Below are 14,939 nucleotides of genomic sequence, written 5' to 3' on the forward strand. Positions count from 1 at the left end.
ATTTTGCTAGTTTCTGCTCGTTCTATAAAGAATTTTCTTAAATTGTCTACCTGTCCATAATGTAGGTTTTTTATGTCTATAAATCCCCTTCCTCCTTCCTTTCTGCTTAATGTGAATCTTTCTGTTGCTGAATGTATGTGATGTATTCTATATTTGTGGCATTGTGATTGTGTAAGTGTATTGAGTGCTTTTAGGTCTGTGTTACTTCATTTCACTACTCCAAATGAGTAGGTCAGTATTGGTATAGCATAAGTATTTATAGCTTTTGTCTTGTTTCTTGCTGTCAATTCTGTTTTCAGCGGAAGGACAATGGTTCAATCCCGCGTCCGGCCATCCTGATTTAGGTTTTCCGTGATTTCCCTAAATCACTCCAGGCAAATGCCGGGATGGTTCCTCTGAAAGGGCACGGCCGACTTCCTTCCCCATCCTTCACTAATCCGATGAGACCGATGACCAAGCTGTCTGGTCTTCCCCAAACCAACCAACCAACCAACCAACCAATCTGTTTTCAGTATTTTTGTTAGTCTTTGTCTATATTTTTCTTTTAGTCCTTCTTTAATATTTGTATTATCTATTCCTATTTTTTGTCTGTATCCTAGATATTTATAGGCATCTGTTTTTTCCATCGCTTCTATGCAGTCGCTGTGGTTATCCAATATGTAATCTTCTTGTTTAGTATGTTTTCCCTTGACTATGCTACTTTTCTTACATTTGTCTGTTCCAAAAGCCATATTTATATCATTGCTGAATACTTCTGTTATCTTTAGTAATTAGTTGAGTTGTTGATTTGTTGCTGCCAGAAGTTTTAGATCATCCATGTATAGCAAATGTGTGATTTTGTGTGGGTATGTTCCAGTAATATTGTATCCATAATTTGTATTATTTAGCATGTTCAGAGCAAGGCAGAACCAGAAAGGACTTAATGAGTCTCCTTGGTATATTCCACGCTTAATCTGTATTGGCTGTGATATGATATTATTTGAATTTGTTTGGATATTAAGTGTGGTTTTCCAATTTTTCATTACTATGTTTAGGAACTATATCAATTATGATTATTATTATTATTATTATTATTATTATTGTTATTATGAAAGCCTTTAAATGAATAATGAAGAAAATGATGTTCTGGAATTGCTTTATCAGTGTTATGACAACACTTTAAAAAGATCTCACATAGTATTCTGCTATGTCTCTACTGCACTTGTGCAATTTCGTGATTGTTGTGACCACCATCACAGCTTTGTTGAATCATATTTAGCGTGTTTCATTGTTTGGCCACTTGTAGCGCTAGTTCAAACCTTCACTCACTCTGTGTTGCTCAAATGTTTTTGCTTTAAACACAATGCCAAATATGTATTTTTTGATGCAGGGCAAAATGTGTTTTGAGAATTTATTCTCAGTCAGGTGCTGTATTTACGTTTGTATTTTTTGTGATGTTACACAAACAAACAATGTAAGTGATAATTTGCTTGTGTATGGGAGATTTATCTACATAACTGAGGAGGCACACTATCTGATAACCTATAAAAGTTGACAGTGCAAGAGACACAGAACAACACAGATGCAGATGCCACACAAAATACTTACGTAAATATTTGTACTTGACAACGAGAAAAAAAATTCTCAAAACGCGTCGAGCTAAGCATGAAAAAATATATAATTTGTGCAGTGTTTTATTATTTAAATAATAAATGACAGCTGCAGGCTTGCCAAAAACATCAATTATGACATATGAAATTGAGTCAAATGTCTCTATTTTCCAGACAGTTATCAGTTCCCATTCCATCAGAGGTTTGTCTGGAATACTTTCCTTCTAATCCCATATGGCGAGTTCTGGATAACTTACCCAAAATCTACCCCTTTTCCTAGACCTATCCAAGTCCTTTTCCTTCACCCTTCAACCCTTCTGCCTGAAGGAGGAGACACTGGCTCCGAAAGCTTGCTGATCACAACAGTCTTTTACGTGTGTGTTCTGCCGCTGCTTGGTGAGTAGATTTTTTTTTTTTATCAATCCAATTAAACAAGATTTTGAGTTTCACTGACAGATACAGTGAAAAGAGTTCTTACAATAAATATGGCAACATTTAGTTTCTGAACAAGATACTGAATGTGGTACTTCCAAAAAGAGGTTACCTACTATCTTCATTCTTAAGAATTTAAAATGCTTGACTTCAGTATTTATTTGATCATCTTCTGACAATAAAATATTTCTTCTACAAGAGGTCTCTATCAGAACTGTGTATCCTAATTCTCTTGGAATATCAGATTGTAAAACTTCTGCATTGTTGTCAGTGCCAGTTATCTGCTAGATTGCACCAAATGTCCAAGGTAGGGTTGTTTCACATAGCCTCCTAAATGTTTTTCACTATAAGTTCTGTTCAGTGTTATTGCACATTGATTACATACCAATTTGGACAAAGTATATGTGTAAGTCATATAGTTCCATATTATAAATAAAATGCAGTCTGTTATATTTTTATTGTACAGCTTTCAAAGTTTTAATTGATACCAAGGGTATCAGAATACTGAATACATTTACATGTTCAAACATAATATGACATTGTTTACAATATCTCACATGAAGCAGCATTTAAAATTAAGTTTTAAACAGTGCAAGCTGCATTCAGAGGCATACACCTTTAAAACAAAGCTATGGATGGCATGCTTTTGTTTTCACAGGAAATAAATTATCCAAATAGAAGTGACATAATACCTATCTCAACTACTATAATCAGAATTGAGATAATTTGACAAGTGCTTCATAATTTCTTCTCCGTTTTTCCAGGTATGGACTGATGCATTTATTTCTTGGCCACCACCACACAAGACTTCTGCAAGAGCATACCCACATCGGGGGAAAGCGATGTCCGAGTGACCAAGTCTGAGACATGGACACAAATCATTCTTACCATCACCAACATAAACTACTCGATGAAATTTAACCCCTGATTTTTCTCTTTCCTTCAGGTATTCTTCCAAAATATGGCCCTTACAAAGATTTTTTGTGCTCAGTTCACACCAATCCTGAAAAATTAAATCAATACTGAGTTATTTTGTTTTGTTTACCTCTAAAATTAAGTAACTATATTGACAGAGTGAGAAAATGATAAATAACTAAACACAATATGAAGAAAGTACTGGAAAATAAACACACAGACTGTGATCTAGTCCACCAATGAGATAATATGCAGGATGCAAGCATGAGGTGAACTAATCAATCACTTGTCTTTCAATATTATATGAATTCCTCAAGAAATAATAAAAAAAAAGTAAAACTGTTGTCACTTGATTGCGATAGATTCTTGACAAAAATTCATTGGCAGCCAGTTATCATGTGCTAAAGTGATACACCATACTGTCAATATTGCACTAAAATTATGCCATTTCTCTTTGGATGCGAGCTGGAAATTGCAGTAAAATTATGTTGTTGTTGTTGTTGTTGTTGTTGTGGTCTTCAGTCCTGAGACTGGTTTGATGCAGCTCTCCATGCTACTCTATCCTGTGCAAGCTTCTTCATCTCCCAGTACCTACTGCAACCTACATCCTTCTGAATCTGCTTAGTGTATTCATCTCTTGGTCTCCCTCTACGATTTTTACCCTCCACAATGCCCTCCAATACTAAATTGGTGATCCCTTGATGCCTCAGAACATGTCCTACCAACCGATCCCTTCTTCTGGTCAAGTTGTGCCACAAACTTCTCTTGTCCCCAATCCTATTCAATACTTCCTCATTAGTTATGTGATCTACCCATCTAATCTTCAGCATTCTTCTGTAGCACCACATTTCGAAAGCTTCTATTCTCTTCTTGTCCAAACTATTTACCGTACATGTTTCACTTCCATACATGGCTACACTCCATACAAATACTTTCAGAAATGACTTCCTGACACTTAAATCTATACTCGATGTTAACAAATTTCTCTTCTTCAGAAATGCTTTCCTTGCCATTGCCAATCTACATTTTATATCCTCTCTACTTCGACCATCATCAGTTATTTTGCTCCCCAAATAGCAAAACTCCTTTATGTTATGTTATCTCTCTTCAAATGCGGGCTGGTATGCACATAAAATGGATGACAGCTTGTTTTTTTATTGCTCTCCCCATAATAACTAAAAACCAGTGTCGAGTGCTGAATTGTTGTCAGCTGTGCTACTGACAACTCAGAGAAGGGACACAGCTGTCTGTTTTCGACTGTGCATGCTATGATGTGATGTCATCACTTCCGGCACTATGAATGCTATGTTAACCACAGCGCCAAGTCAGTATTTCTTTGAAAGGGTGTGTAATGTGTTGCACATATGTAGAGTATGAGACATACTTTAGGAGCACCCGACATAATTGTGCCATGGCTGAGTGGTCATGTGCATTGACTGGAAATTTGCTGGCTCGGTTTGATTCCAACAAGGCCCCCTTTTTTTTATTTTATTTTATGCCTCACAATATTAAATGATTGATTATATAATTTAAACAGTTCAGTTTATATACATAAAGTTAATATTTTCAATTTAGTTATGGTTACTACCCTTGTAAGTCAAAAAGCCACATTGTAGCACATTGATAAAATTTTGCACGAGCCACCACTGGTACAATTTTTAATCTGATGTTAGTGTCACAGTCACATTTGGTGAGCTGTATATGCTGATGGATGCAGAACTCACAAAATTTACAATGAGCCACAGAACTCACAAAATTTACAATGAGCCACATGCCATCAAGCAAATCAAGAATATACAACACACTCCCCCCCATGAACCATGGACCTTGCCGTTGGTGGGGAGGCTTGCGTGCCTCAGCGATACAGATAGCCGTACCGTAGGTGCAACCACAACTGAGGGGTATCTGTTGAGAGGCCAGACAAACGGGTGGTTCCTGAAGAGGGGCAGCAGCCTTTTCAGTAGTTGCAAGGGCAACAGTCTGGATAATTGACTGATCTGGCCTTGTAACAATAACCAAAACGGCCTTGCTGTGCTTGTACTGCGAACGGCTGAAAGCAAGGGGAAACTACAGCCGTAATTTTTCCCGAGGGCATGCAGCTTTACTGTATGATTAAATGATGATGGCGTCCTCTTGGGTAAAATATTCCGCAGGTAAAATAGTCCCCCATTCGGATCTCCGGGCGGGGACTACAAAAGAGGATGTCGTTATCAGGAGAAAGAAAACTGGCGTTCTACGGATCGGAGCGTGGAATGTCAGATCCCTTAATCGGGCAGGTAGGTTAGAAAATTTAAAAAGGGAAATGGATAGGTTAAAGTTAGATATAGTGGGAATTAGTGAAGTTCGGTGGCAGGAGGAACAAGACTTCTGGTCAGGTGACTACAGGGTTATAAACACAAAATCAAATAGGGGTAATGCAGGAGTAGGTTTAATAATGAATAGGAAAATAGGAATGCGGGTAAGCTACTACAAGCAGCATAGTGAACGCATTATTGTGGCCAAGATAGATACGAAGCCCACACCTACTACAGTAGTACAAGTTTATATGCCAACTAGCACTGCAGATGACGAAGAAATTGAAGAAATGTATGATGAAATAAAAGAAATTATTCAGACAGTGAAGGGAGACGAAAATTTAATAGTCATGAGTGACTGGAATTCGAGTGTAGGAAAAGGGAGAGAAGGAAACGTAGTAGGTGAATATGGATTGGGGCTAAGAAATGAAAGAGAAAGCCGCCTGTTAGAATTTTGCACAGAGCACAACATAATCATAGCTAACACTTGGTTTAAGAACCATGAAAGAAGGCTGTATACATGGAAGAACCCTGGAGATACTAAAAGTTATCAGATAGATTATATAATGGTAAGACAGAGATTTAGGAACCAGGTTTTAAATTGTAAGACATTTCCAGGGGCAGATGTGGACTCTGACCACAATCTATTGGTTATGACCTGTAGATTAAAACTGAAGAAACTGCAAAAAGGTGGGAATTTAAGGAGATGGGACCTGGATAAACTGAAAGAACCTGAGGTTGTACAGAGTTTCAGGGAGAGCATAAAGGAACAATTGACAGGAATGGGAGAAAGAAATACAGTAGAAGAAGAATGGGTAGCTTTGAGGGATGAAGTAGTGAAGGCAGCAGAGGATCAAGTAGGTTAAAAGTCGAGGACTAGTAGAAATCCTTGGGTAACAAAAGAAATATTGAATTTAATTGATGAAAGGAGAAAATATAAAAATGCAGTAAATGAAGCAGGCAAAAAGGAATACAAACGTCTCAAAAATGAGATCGACAGGAAGTGCAAAATGGCTAAGCAGGGATGGCTAGCGGACAAATGTAAGGATGTAGAGGCTTATCTCACTAGGGGTAAGATAGATACTGCCTACAGGAAAATTAAAGAGACCTTTGGAGATAAGAGAACGACTTGTATGAATATCAAGAGCTCAGATGGAAACCCAGTTCTAAGCAAAGAAGGGAAAGCAGAAAGGTGGAAGGAATATATAGAGGGTCTATACAAGGGCAATGTACTTGAGGAAAATATTATGGAAATGGAAGAGGATGTAGATGAAGATGAAATGGGAGATACAATACTGCGTGAAGAGTTTGACAGAGCTCTGAAAGACATGAGTCGAAACAAGGCCCCGGGAGTAGACAACATTCCATTGGAACTACTGACGGCCTTGGGAGAGCCAGTCCTGACAAAACTCTACCATCTGGTGAGCAAGATGTATGAGACAGGCGAAATACCCACAGACTTCAAGAAGAATATAATAATTCCAATCCCAAAGAAAGCAGGTGTTGAGAGATGTGAAAATTACCGAACAATCAGTTTAATAAGCCACAGCTGCAAAATACTAACACGAATTCTTTACAGACGAATGGAAAAACTAGTAGAAGCCGACCTCGGGGAAGATCAGTTTGGATTCCGTAGAAACACTGGAACACGTGAGGCAATACTAACCTTACGACTTATCTTAGAAGAAAGAATAAGGAAAGGCAAACCTACATTTCTAGCATTTGTAGACTTAGAGAAAGCTTTTGACAATGTTGACTGGAATACTCTCTTTCAAGCTCTAAAGGTGGCAGGGGTAAAATACAGGGAGCGGCAGGCTATTTACAATTTGTACAGAAACCAGATGGCAGTTATAAGAGTCGAGGGACATGAAAGGGAAGCTGTGGTTGGGAAGGGAGTAAGACAGGGTTGTAGCCTCTCCCCGATGTTATTCAATCTGTATATTGAGCAAGCAGTAAAGGAAACAAAAGAAAAATTCGGAGTAGGTATTAAAATCCATGGAGAAGAAATAAAAACTTTGAGGTTCGCCGATGACATTGTAATTCTATCAGAGACAGCAAAGGACCTGGAAGAGCAGTTGAACGGAATGGATGGTGTCTTGAAGGGAGGATATAAGATGAACATCAACAAAAGCAAAACGAGGATAATGGAATGTAGTCGAATTAAGTCGGGTGATGCTGAGGGAATCAGATTAGGAAATGAGACACTTAAAGTAGTAAAGGAGTTTTGCTATTTGGGGAGCAAAATAACTGATGATGGGCGAAGTAGAGAGGATATAAAATGTAGACTGGCAATGAAAGCATTTCTGAAGATGAGAAATTTGTTAACATCGAGTATAGATTTAAGTGTCAGGGAGTCGTTTCTGAAAGTATTTGTATGGAGTGTAGCCATGTATGGAAGTGAAACATGGACGATAACTAGTTTGGACAAGAAGAGAATAGAAGCTTTTGAAATGTGGTGCTACAGAAGAATGCTGAAGATTAGATGGGTAGACCACATAACTAATGAGGAAGTATTGAATAGGATTGGGGAGAAGAGAAGTTTGTGGCAAAACTTGACCAGAAGAAGGGATCGGTTGGTAGGACATGTTCTGAGGCATCTAGGGATGACCAATTTGGTATTGGAGGGCAGCATGGAGGGTAAAAATCGTAGAGGGAGACCAAGAGATGAATACACTAAGCATATTCAGAAGGATGTAGGTTGCAGTAGGTACTGGGAGATGAAGAGGCTTGCACAGGATAGAGTAGCATGGAGAGAGCTGCATCAAACCAGTCTCAGGACTGAAGACCACAACAACAACAACAACAACAACAACAACAGGGGGGGGGGGGGGGTAGAAAACGTTCTGAGGGTAGAGTCTCCTCTCATGGCAAAACAGGAAAGAAAGTAATCCCCCATACCTATTTGAAATGGTGCCCTGATAAATGTTGCACTGTATTCCAGCAACCAAATGTTTTAATGTCCATTGTATGTGGCAATGAAGTAAACATTCTTCTTCTTTTTCTTCTTGGCTTCTAAAGGTCTAGAAGCTCCTGTGCTGATCTCACATGTTGCCTCCAAATGCTTCTACCTTGTGCTGCTTCTTACCAATTATTTACACCCATTCTATTGCATATTGTTTTAATTTCATTTGCCCATGTACCCTGGGTGTCTTACCGAATGACTTCTCCATGAATATTCTTCACATCACTTGATCCTCTTTCATTCTTATGAGGAGAAATGCACATTAAGTTTTCTGGAATTTATTATGCTCATTTTTGTTGCTTTTTGCTTGGATTTGTGTGTTGTGTCTTCTCTTTCAGCTTTGTGATTCTTCATCATAGGATGGACTAAAGATTTTTCCAATAACCTTGTTTTCAAATACTTATAATCGGTGTTCTTCCATTTTAGTTAAACTACATGTTTCTGCTCCATAGTTTAGGACTGGTCTGATGATTTTGTTAGGTAGACTAATTTTAGTTTTCCTTGTCAGTAGCTTGGAAGTTTTTGTATGGAGCAGTAGTTTCACTAGCAATTTACAGTCACATTTTCACTTAATAGTTGTGTCTGATTGTAATTCTTTATCTTTGAACTGTTCACTGAATTCAGATTTACGTTTGCTTATTATTAGATACAAAATTGGTTGCTTGTTCATCTCGACATTTCTGAAATAACATGTATTTCATTTTCTGATCATTAAGTTGGTTAGGGCATGTTTGGATGAGTTGTGACCAGACTAAACTACTTTTATCTGGTGATTGCTCTGGGAGAAGTATCATCAAGACTGGAACACATGAAATATTAGTTTATAATATAAACGAATAAATGATTTACTTAACTTTGACACAGTTATTTGCACCAGTGTTGACAATTTACCACTGCCATTGACTACGAAAGCATCACTTGATGCACTAAGTAACAAACTGTTTTGTTGAGATACAAAGTTCGAAATTTACAACAGTACAAGTTCATCTGAAACTTTAACAATGATCACTGTGCTACATGATGATGTTGACTGCTGTAGCTGAGGTCTCAAACTCAGATGATCTCTTGGATGTGTGACACTATATTGACCTCAGCATAAGGGCACTGCTATGCTGAAGGGGTGGCATGTTTTCTAGAGTTGCAGCAAGCCCTCGCTAATGTCTCTGGTATCGATTCGCATTGCCGACTTTGATATGGCACCACGATCTGAGGACAATACCACAGGACATTTCTTCTAAAAGCTCCACATATATCAGTCTAACTTCTGTTTTACTTTTTCCAATGAGCGCTATATCATCTGCATATGCTAAAACCTAACTTTATTTCTTTTGAGGACCTGAGTAGGTACTAGTTTGAGTTTCATCCCAAATACATTGACGAGAAGAAGGGACAGAACATCTTCCATTCTTAGCCCATTTTTATATTTGGAATGGTCAATTTTATTCCATTTAGCAAAACCCTGCCTACATTATAATCCTTGTGCATTTTACAAAGATTTATAGGTTTAATTGGAAACAACAAGTCCATCACTACAGTGCATAGGTTTTGCCTGTCTACAGCTTTCATAAAAACTGATAAACAAGAATTTTTTTTTGGTTCCCATACTTTTTCATTTATTATTCTGATTGCAAGTACATTGTCAGTAGTGGATCTATTTCTACAAAAGCCAGTTTCATAATCCCAATTATACTTTCTGCATATGGTTTCAAGCGATTTAGCAATAAACAAGATAAAATCTTATGGGCTATAGTAATTAACAGTAATATCCTGCTAAAGCTTCCAAAGTCTTAGAACATTCAAAATTTTTACCAAGCTAGGACACCTTGTATGTGAGTGAATGATAGCTTCACTTCAGAGAGCATCTTGCCTGCAATGATATACACAAAACTTACAGTATCAGACACAATAATGATGATGATGATGATGATGATGATGATGATGATTATGGAAGTATCGCACAGAAATGAGCCTGAAGAAGCTTGTTAAAATAGCTCTGCACTAGCAAGAAATGTAGTAGTTCAATGGAGCCACAGCTTTCCCCACCCAGAAAAATTGACACTTTCATACTCAACGAATTGCAACACCCAGTGTCTGCAATTTTTGGCATTCCTGCAGTGAAGTCGTACTGAAGCACAATCTGTCAAAGACCACAATATGTTACTATTCCTGTATCCCATATGGACATTCTATGAATTAGTTGCAATTTTTCACACAATGTCAAGATTGATATTTATAAATACAATAGCTAAAACAAACCATTTTATCATTTATTGAGGAGGTTGGAAAATGCATTGTAGGTCACACGACACTGCAGTTCTTTCCTGAATGTGGTTCCACCGCCTGTGTAGTATGTCAACAGATACAGATGTCTTTCTAATCTACCAACCAAATGAGGCAGTGCAGTTGTTAAGACACTGACCTCAAATTTGGGTAAACGAAGTTCGCTCTCTGCAATCACTTTGATTTGGGTTTTCTGTGGTTTTCCTAAATCATTTCAGGCAAGTGCCAGGATGATTCCTTCATAAATGCCATTGGCCAACCACCTGTCCCATCCTCATAAACATACTTATTCATTCTGTGTATTATATAATTTGAGCTATTTATTTTCATTTCATTGTGATGGCAAATACTGTAGGTATGTCGTTGTGAAATGATCCCTGGTTGAATAAATAAATAAAATTAAATCAATGAGTGGAAACGGAGGTGTGGCAGCACTGTAAGTGCCAGCTTACACTCATTTCCAAATCTCCAATTCTCTCTTGCAATTGATACTGCTCATGGTTTAGGAGACCAGTCCACACCTAAAACCTATATGCACATATGCTGCTTATAATTATAGTCAGAGAATGTGATTGGGTTTGCCAAAGTGACTATTTCTCAAATTTGTTTCCTATATTCTGGAGTCTCATCTGTACAGATCAACTCCAGCTGAACTGACTAAGTCCTGTAGAATGGAATCGTCTACTAGAGCTTCTCATGCACCTATATTTATGTTTGTACTCCTACAGGAATTTTTGAATTGGTTCAGAAGTGTGTCGATATACTCACTCTGGTTGCTGACAATCCGTGTGAACCTGATTACAATTACAGCTGATGTTCTGAATCACATATGTAATGCATCACTAACTCAAGGTATTTTCCCAGACGGGTTAAAATATGCCACTGTCAGGCCTCTCTACACAAATGGGAAAACCACAGATGTCAATAATTATTTGCCAGTATCCTTGCTTACAGCATTTTCAAAAATCTCCGAGAAAGTAATGTACTCAAGAGTGGTTACCCACCTCAACAGTAATGGGATACTTACAACGAAACCTCCCCATCGCACCCCCCTCAGATTTAGTTATAAGTTGGCACAGTGGATAGTCCTTGAAAAACTGAACACAGATCAATCGAGAAAACAGGAAGAAGTTGTGTGGAACTATGAAAAAAAATAAGCAAAATATACAAACTGAGTAGTCCATGTGCAAGATAAGCAACATCAAGGATAGCGGAGCTCAGGAGCGCCGTGGTCCCGTGGTTAGCGTGAGCAGCTGTGGAGCGAGAGGTCCTTGGTTCAAGTCTTCCCTCAAGTGAACAGTTTACTTTATTTATTTTCGCAAAGTTATGATCTGTCCGTTCGTTCATTGGCATCTCTGTTCATTGTAATAAGTTTAGTGTCTGTGTTTTGCGACCGCACTGCAAAACCGTGCGATTAGTAGACGAAAGGACGTGGTTATCCAATGGGAACCGAAAACATTTGATCGCAAAGTCATAGGTCAACCGATTCCTCCACAGGAAAACATGTCAGATATATTCTATATGACACTGGTGACGGCATGTGCGTCACATGACAGGAATATGTTGTCGACCCACCTAACTTGTACACTTGGCGAATGGGTAAAAAGATTCTTCCACCTTGCCTGATTTAGGTTTTCTTGTAGATGTGATAATCACTCCCAAAAAAGTGATGAAAACATAAGAGTTTGTCTTATAAACTGCAACAAATGAATGCAACAGTTTCAGAGTCGCACAGTTTTCCCTGTGCTCTGTCAAAACATGTTTTTAACGTTTTCAAATTTTTCCATGTGTAGACTGTCAAATCCTGCGTATGTCCAAGCAAATCTGAACATGTCCTGGAATTTTGGAGAGCGAAGTTGATTATGTGTGATTGCCTGAACTTTGATAATTGTCTGAAAATAAAAAATTAAACTTTTCACCTGAGGGAACACTTGAACCAATGACCTCTCATTCCACAGCCGCTCACGCTAACCACGTGACCACGGCGCTCCAGAGCTCACAATCTCTTTGATGTTGCATATCTTCCACACGGACACTCAGTTTGTGTATTTTACTTATTTTTTTCATAGTTCCACACAACTTCTTCCTGTTTTCTCGATTGATCTGTGTTCAGTTTTTCAAGGCCTATCCACTGTGCCAACGTGTAACTAAATCTGAGGGGGGTGCGATGGGGAGGTTTCCTTGTTAGTAAATCACAGTTCGGATTTCAAAAATGCTGTTCCACTGAGACGGCAATATACAATTTCACTGTCCACATAATAGAGTCTTTAAATAGTAAAATGTCACCAATAGGAATTTTCTGTGACTTGTCCAAAGCATTTGATTGTGTGAACCATGACATTATGTTACAGAAATTACAATTCTATGGTATAAAGGGAATAGCATATGAGTGGTTTAAATCATCCCTACAGAACAGGAAGCAAAAAGTTTCCTTATATGGGTCAAGTGATTTAAATAAGTTTGCCATTTCATCTACCTGGGGTGAAATTATATTAGGTGTCCCACAGGGTTCAATCATGGGTCCCCTTCTGTTCTCGACATATGTGAACGACCCCTCCCTTCCTATCTGAAACAGGAAGCTGAACTGACACTGTTTGCTGATGATACAAGCATCATTATTAATTCAGTGAAAGAAAGTCCAATTGAAAATGATACAAATAAGGTCTTTGGAAAAGTCATTAATTGGTTTTCTGCAAATGGGCTTGCTCTAAACTTTGAAAAAACACAGTACATCCAATTTTCTGCTGCAAAAAGTACATTTCGTTCAATAAATATAACACATCAACAGAAGTCAGTAGACAGGGTACAGCATACTAAGTTTTTGGGTGTACATATAGATGAGCATCTTAATTGGAAAATTCATGTTTTGGATCTTCTAAAGCGACTAGGTTCAGCAACTTTTGCAATCAGAATAATTGCCAATTTTGAGGATATAGAAATTAGTAAGCTAACATACTTTGCATACTTTCACTCTCTGATGTCATGCGGAATAATATTTTGGGGGTAACTCAACATTTAGACAAAAAGTATTCACTGCTCAAAAGAAAGTGGTTAGAATAATGTGTGGGGTTCATAGTTGCACATCTTGTAGGTCTTGTAGGCATATTTTTAAAAGATAGGGAATTCTTACAACAGCCTCACAGTACATTTACTCACTAATGAAATTTGTTCTCAGCAACATGGATCAGTTTAAAAACAAAAGTGACATTCATGATTATAAGACTTTGACACAGAAAGGGGTAAAATATGCTGCTATAAAAATTTTCGGCAAATTACCAGATGAAGTAAGGTGTCTGACAGACAGCAGTAATAGCTTCAAAAATAAATTGAAATCATATCTCCTTGACAACTCCTATACCATAGATGAATTCTTGAATAGGAATAAATAAATCTATAAATATAGTATATGCATTTTGTGCCATTTAAGGGAATGGGGTAAATAATATATACATAAAAAATCTTGTTTCATATGTGCATTTCTTGTGCACTTGACACATTCCACATCATAACGGCTACTATATCGTGTGATTGATCAATGGAACACGCAACAACTAACTAACTACCCTGTGACTATTGATGGTGACTTCTGTATGGCTTCCCAGCACCCTCACACAAATGGCAATATTCATTAAATAATCCTACTGTTTTATTTTTATAGATGACCTCAGTTTCTGGTGATGCAATTGCTCCAGCTTTTATGTCATGGCGAGAGAATGTCATATTACAAGAAAGATCTGTCTCTCTGAAATAAGTATAAAAGCTGACAACATCACAGATTGGGAGATTGCTTGCAGGAGTAGGTTGTGTGAGTACTTCATTTTCTGAGCATTCATACTCAAATCAAATCACTCATATGCATTCTTGAAGAAGTTGATGGACTGTTGCAAACTTTAGATGTACAAACTGTTGAAACATTGTCATCTGAAAGTAACATGTCTGCAGCCCAGGTTAACTGAGTTGATCATTTATAAGTCATGTATGGATTGATTAAAAAGTTCTCCATTGAACTGGTATCTAATTCCAAATTGTTGAAGAGGAAGCACACACCCTTGCTTAAGCCCAGTTGTGCTTTGAATATTTCTTGAGCAGCTGGTTTGATGCAGAACTTCGCTAATGTCAGTAACCAAGTTATACAATAGCTTAGAGAAATAATTACTAGACTTGTACACAGATGCGAATTCTTCAGCCATTCAGATAGTTCGTGTTCAATAGCTTGAAGAAATAATTAAAGTCACCAAGGAATGGAATTTTCCCAAAATTTTATAATTGTACACTATATTGATTTGGGAGACAAAGTTGTGCACTAGACAGGGACTGGAATGACCCTGTGACAGGATGAAGCTTTAAGTCGATCTGAAAGGTGTGTTCCAGTAGCATAATTGGGAGCACACTACTCATGGTAGCCAAGTATCTGGGATTGACTCCTGCAAAAAGTTTAAGCATTTTCTTTAAGTTTTATAAATTGAT

The 14,939-nt window shown here is 37.8% G+C and overlaps 1 protein-coding gene across 2 annotated transcripts in view; it reads right to left on the minus strand.

Annotated features, from left to right (window-relative positions):
- Positions 1-2,889: 2,889 nt before the first annotated feature.
- Positions 2,890-14,939, minus strand: part of LOC126195953 (uncharacterized protein K02A2.6-like) — a 34,368-nt gene continuing 22,318 nt past the window's right edge. Inside the window, exon 2 of one of the 2 annotated variants that reach the window (XM_049934528.1) lies at positions 2,890-3,024. The gene's annotated coding sequence lies outside the window, so the exon portion shown is untranslated. The remainder of the gene's footprint in view (positions 3,025-14,939) is intronic. The other variant, XR_007538630.1, reaches the window with a different exon arrangement.

Source organism: Schistocerca nitens, chromosome 1 (genome assembly GCF_023898315.1).
Source record: "Schistocerca nitens isolate TAMUIC-IGC-003100 chromosome 1, iqSchNite1.1, whole genome shotgun sequence".
NCBI classification, from domain to species: Eukaryota; Metazoa; Arthropoda; class Insecta; order Orthoptera; family Acrididae; genus Schistocerca; species Schistocerca nitens.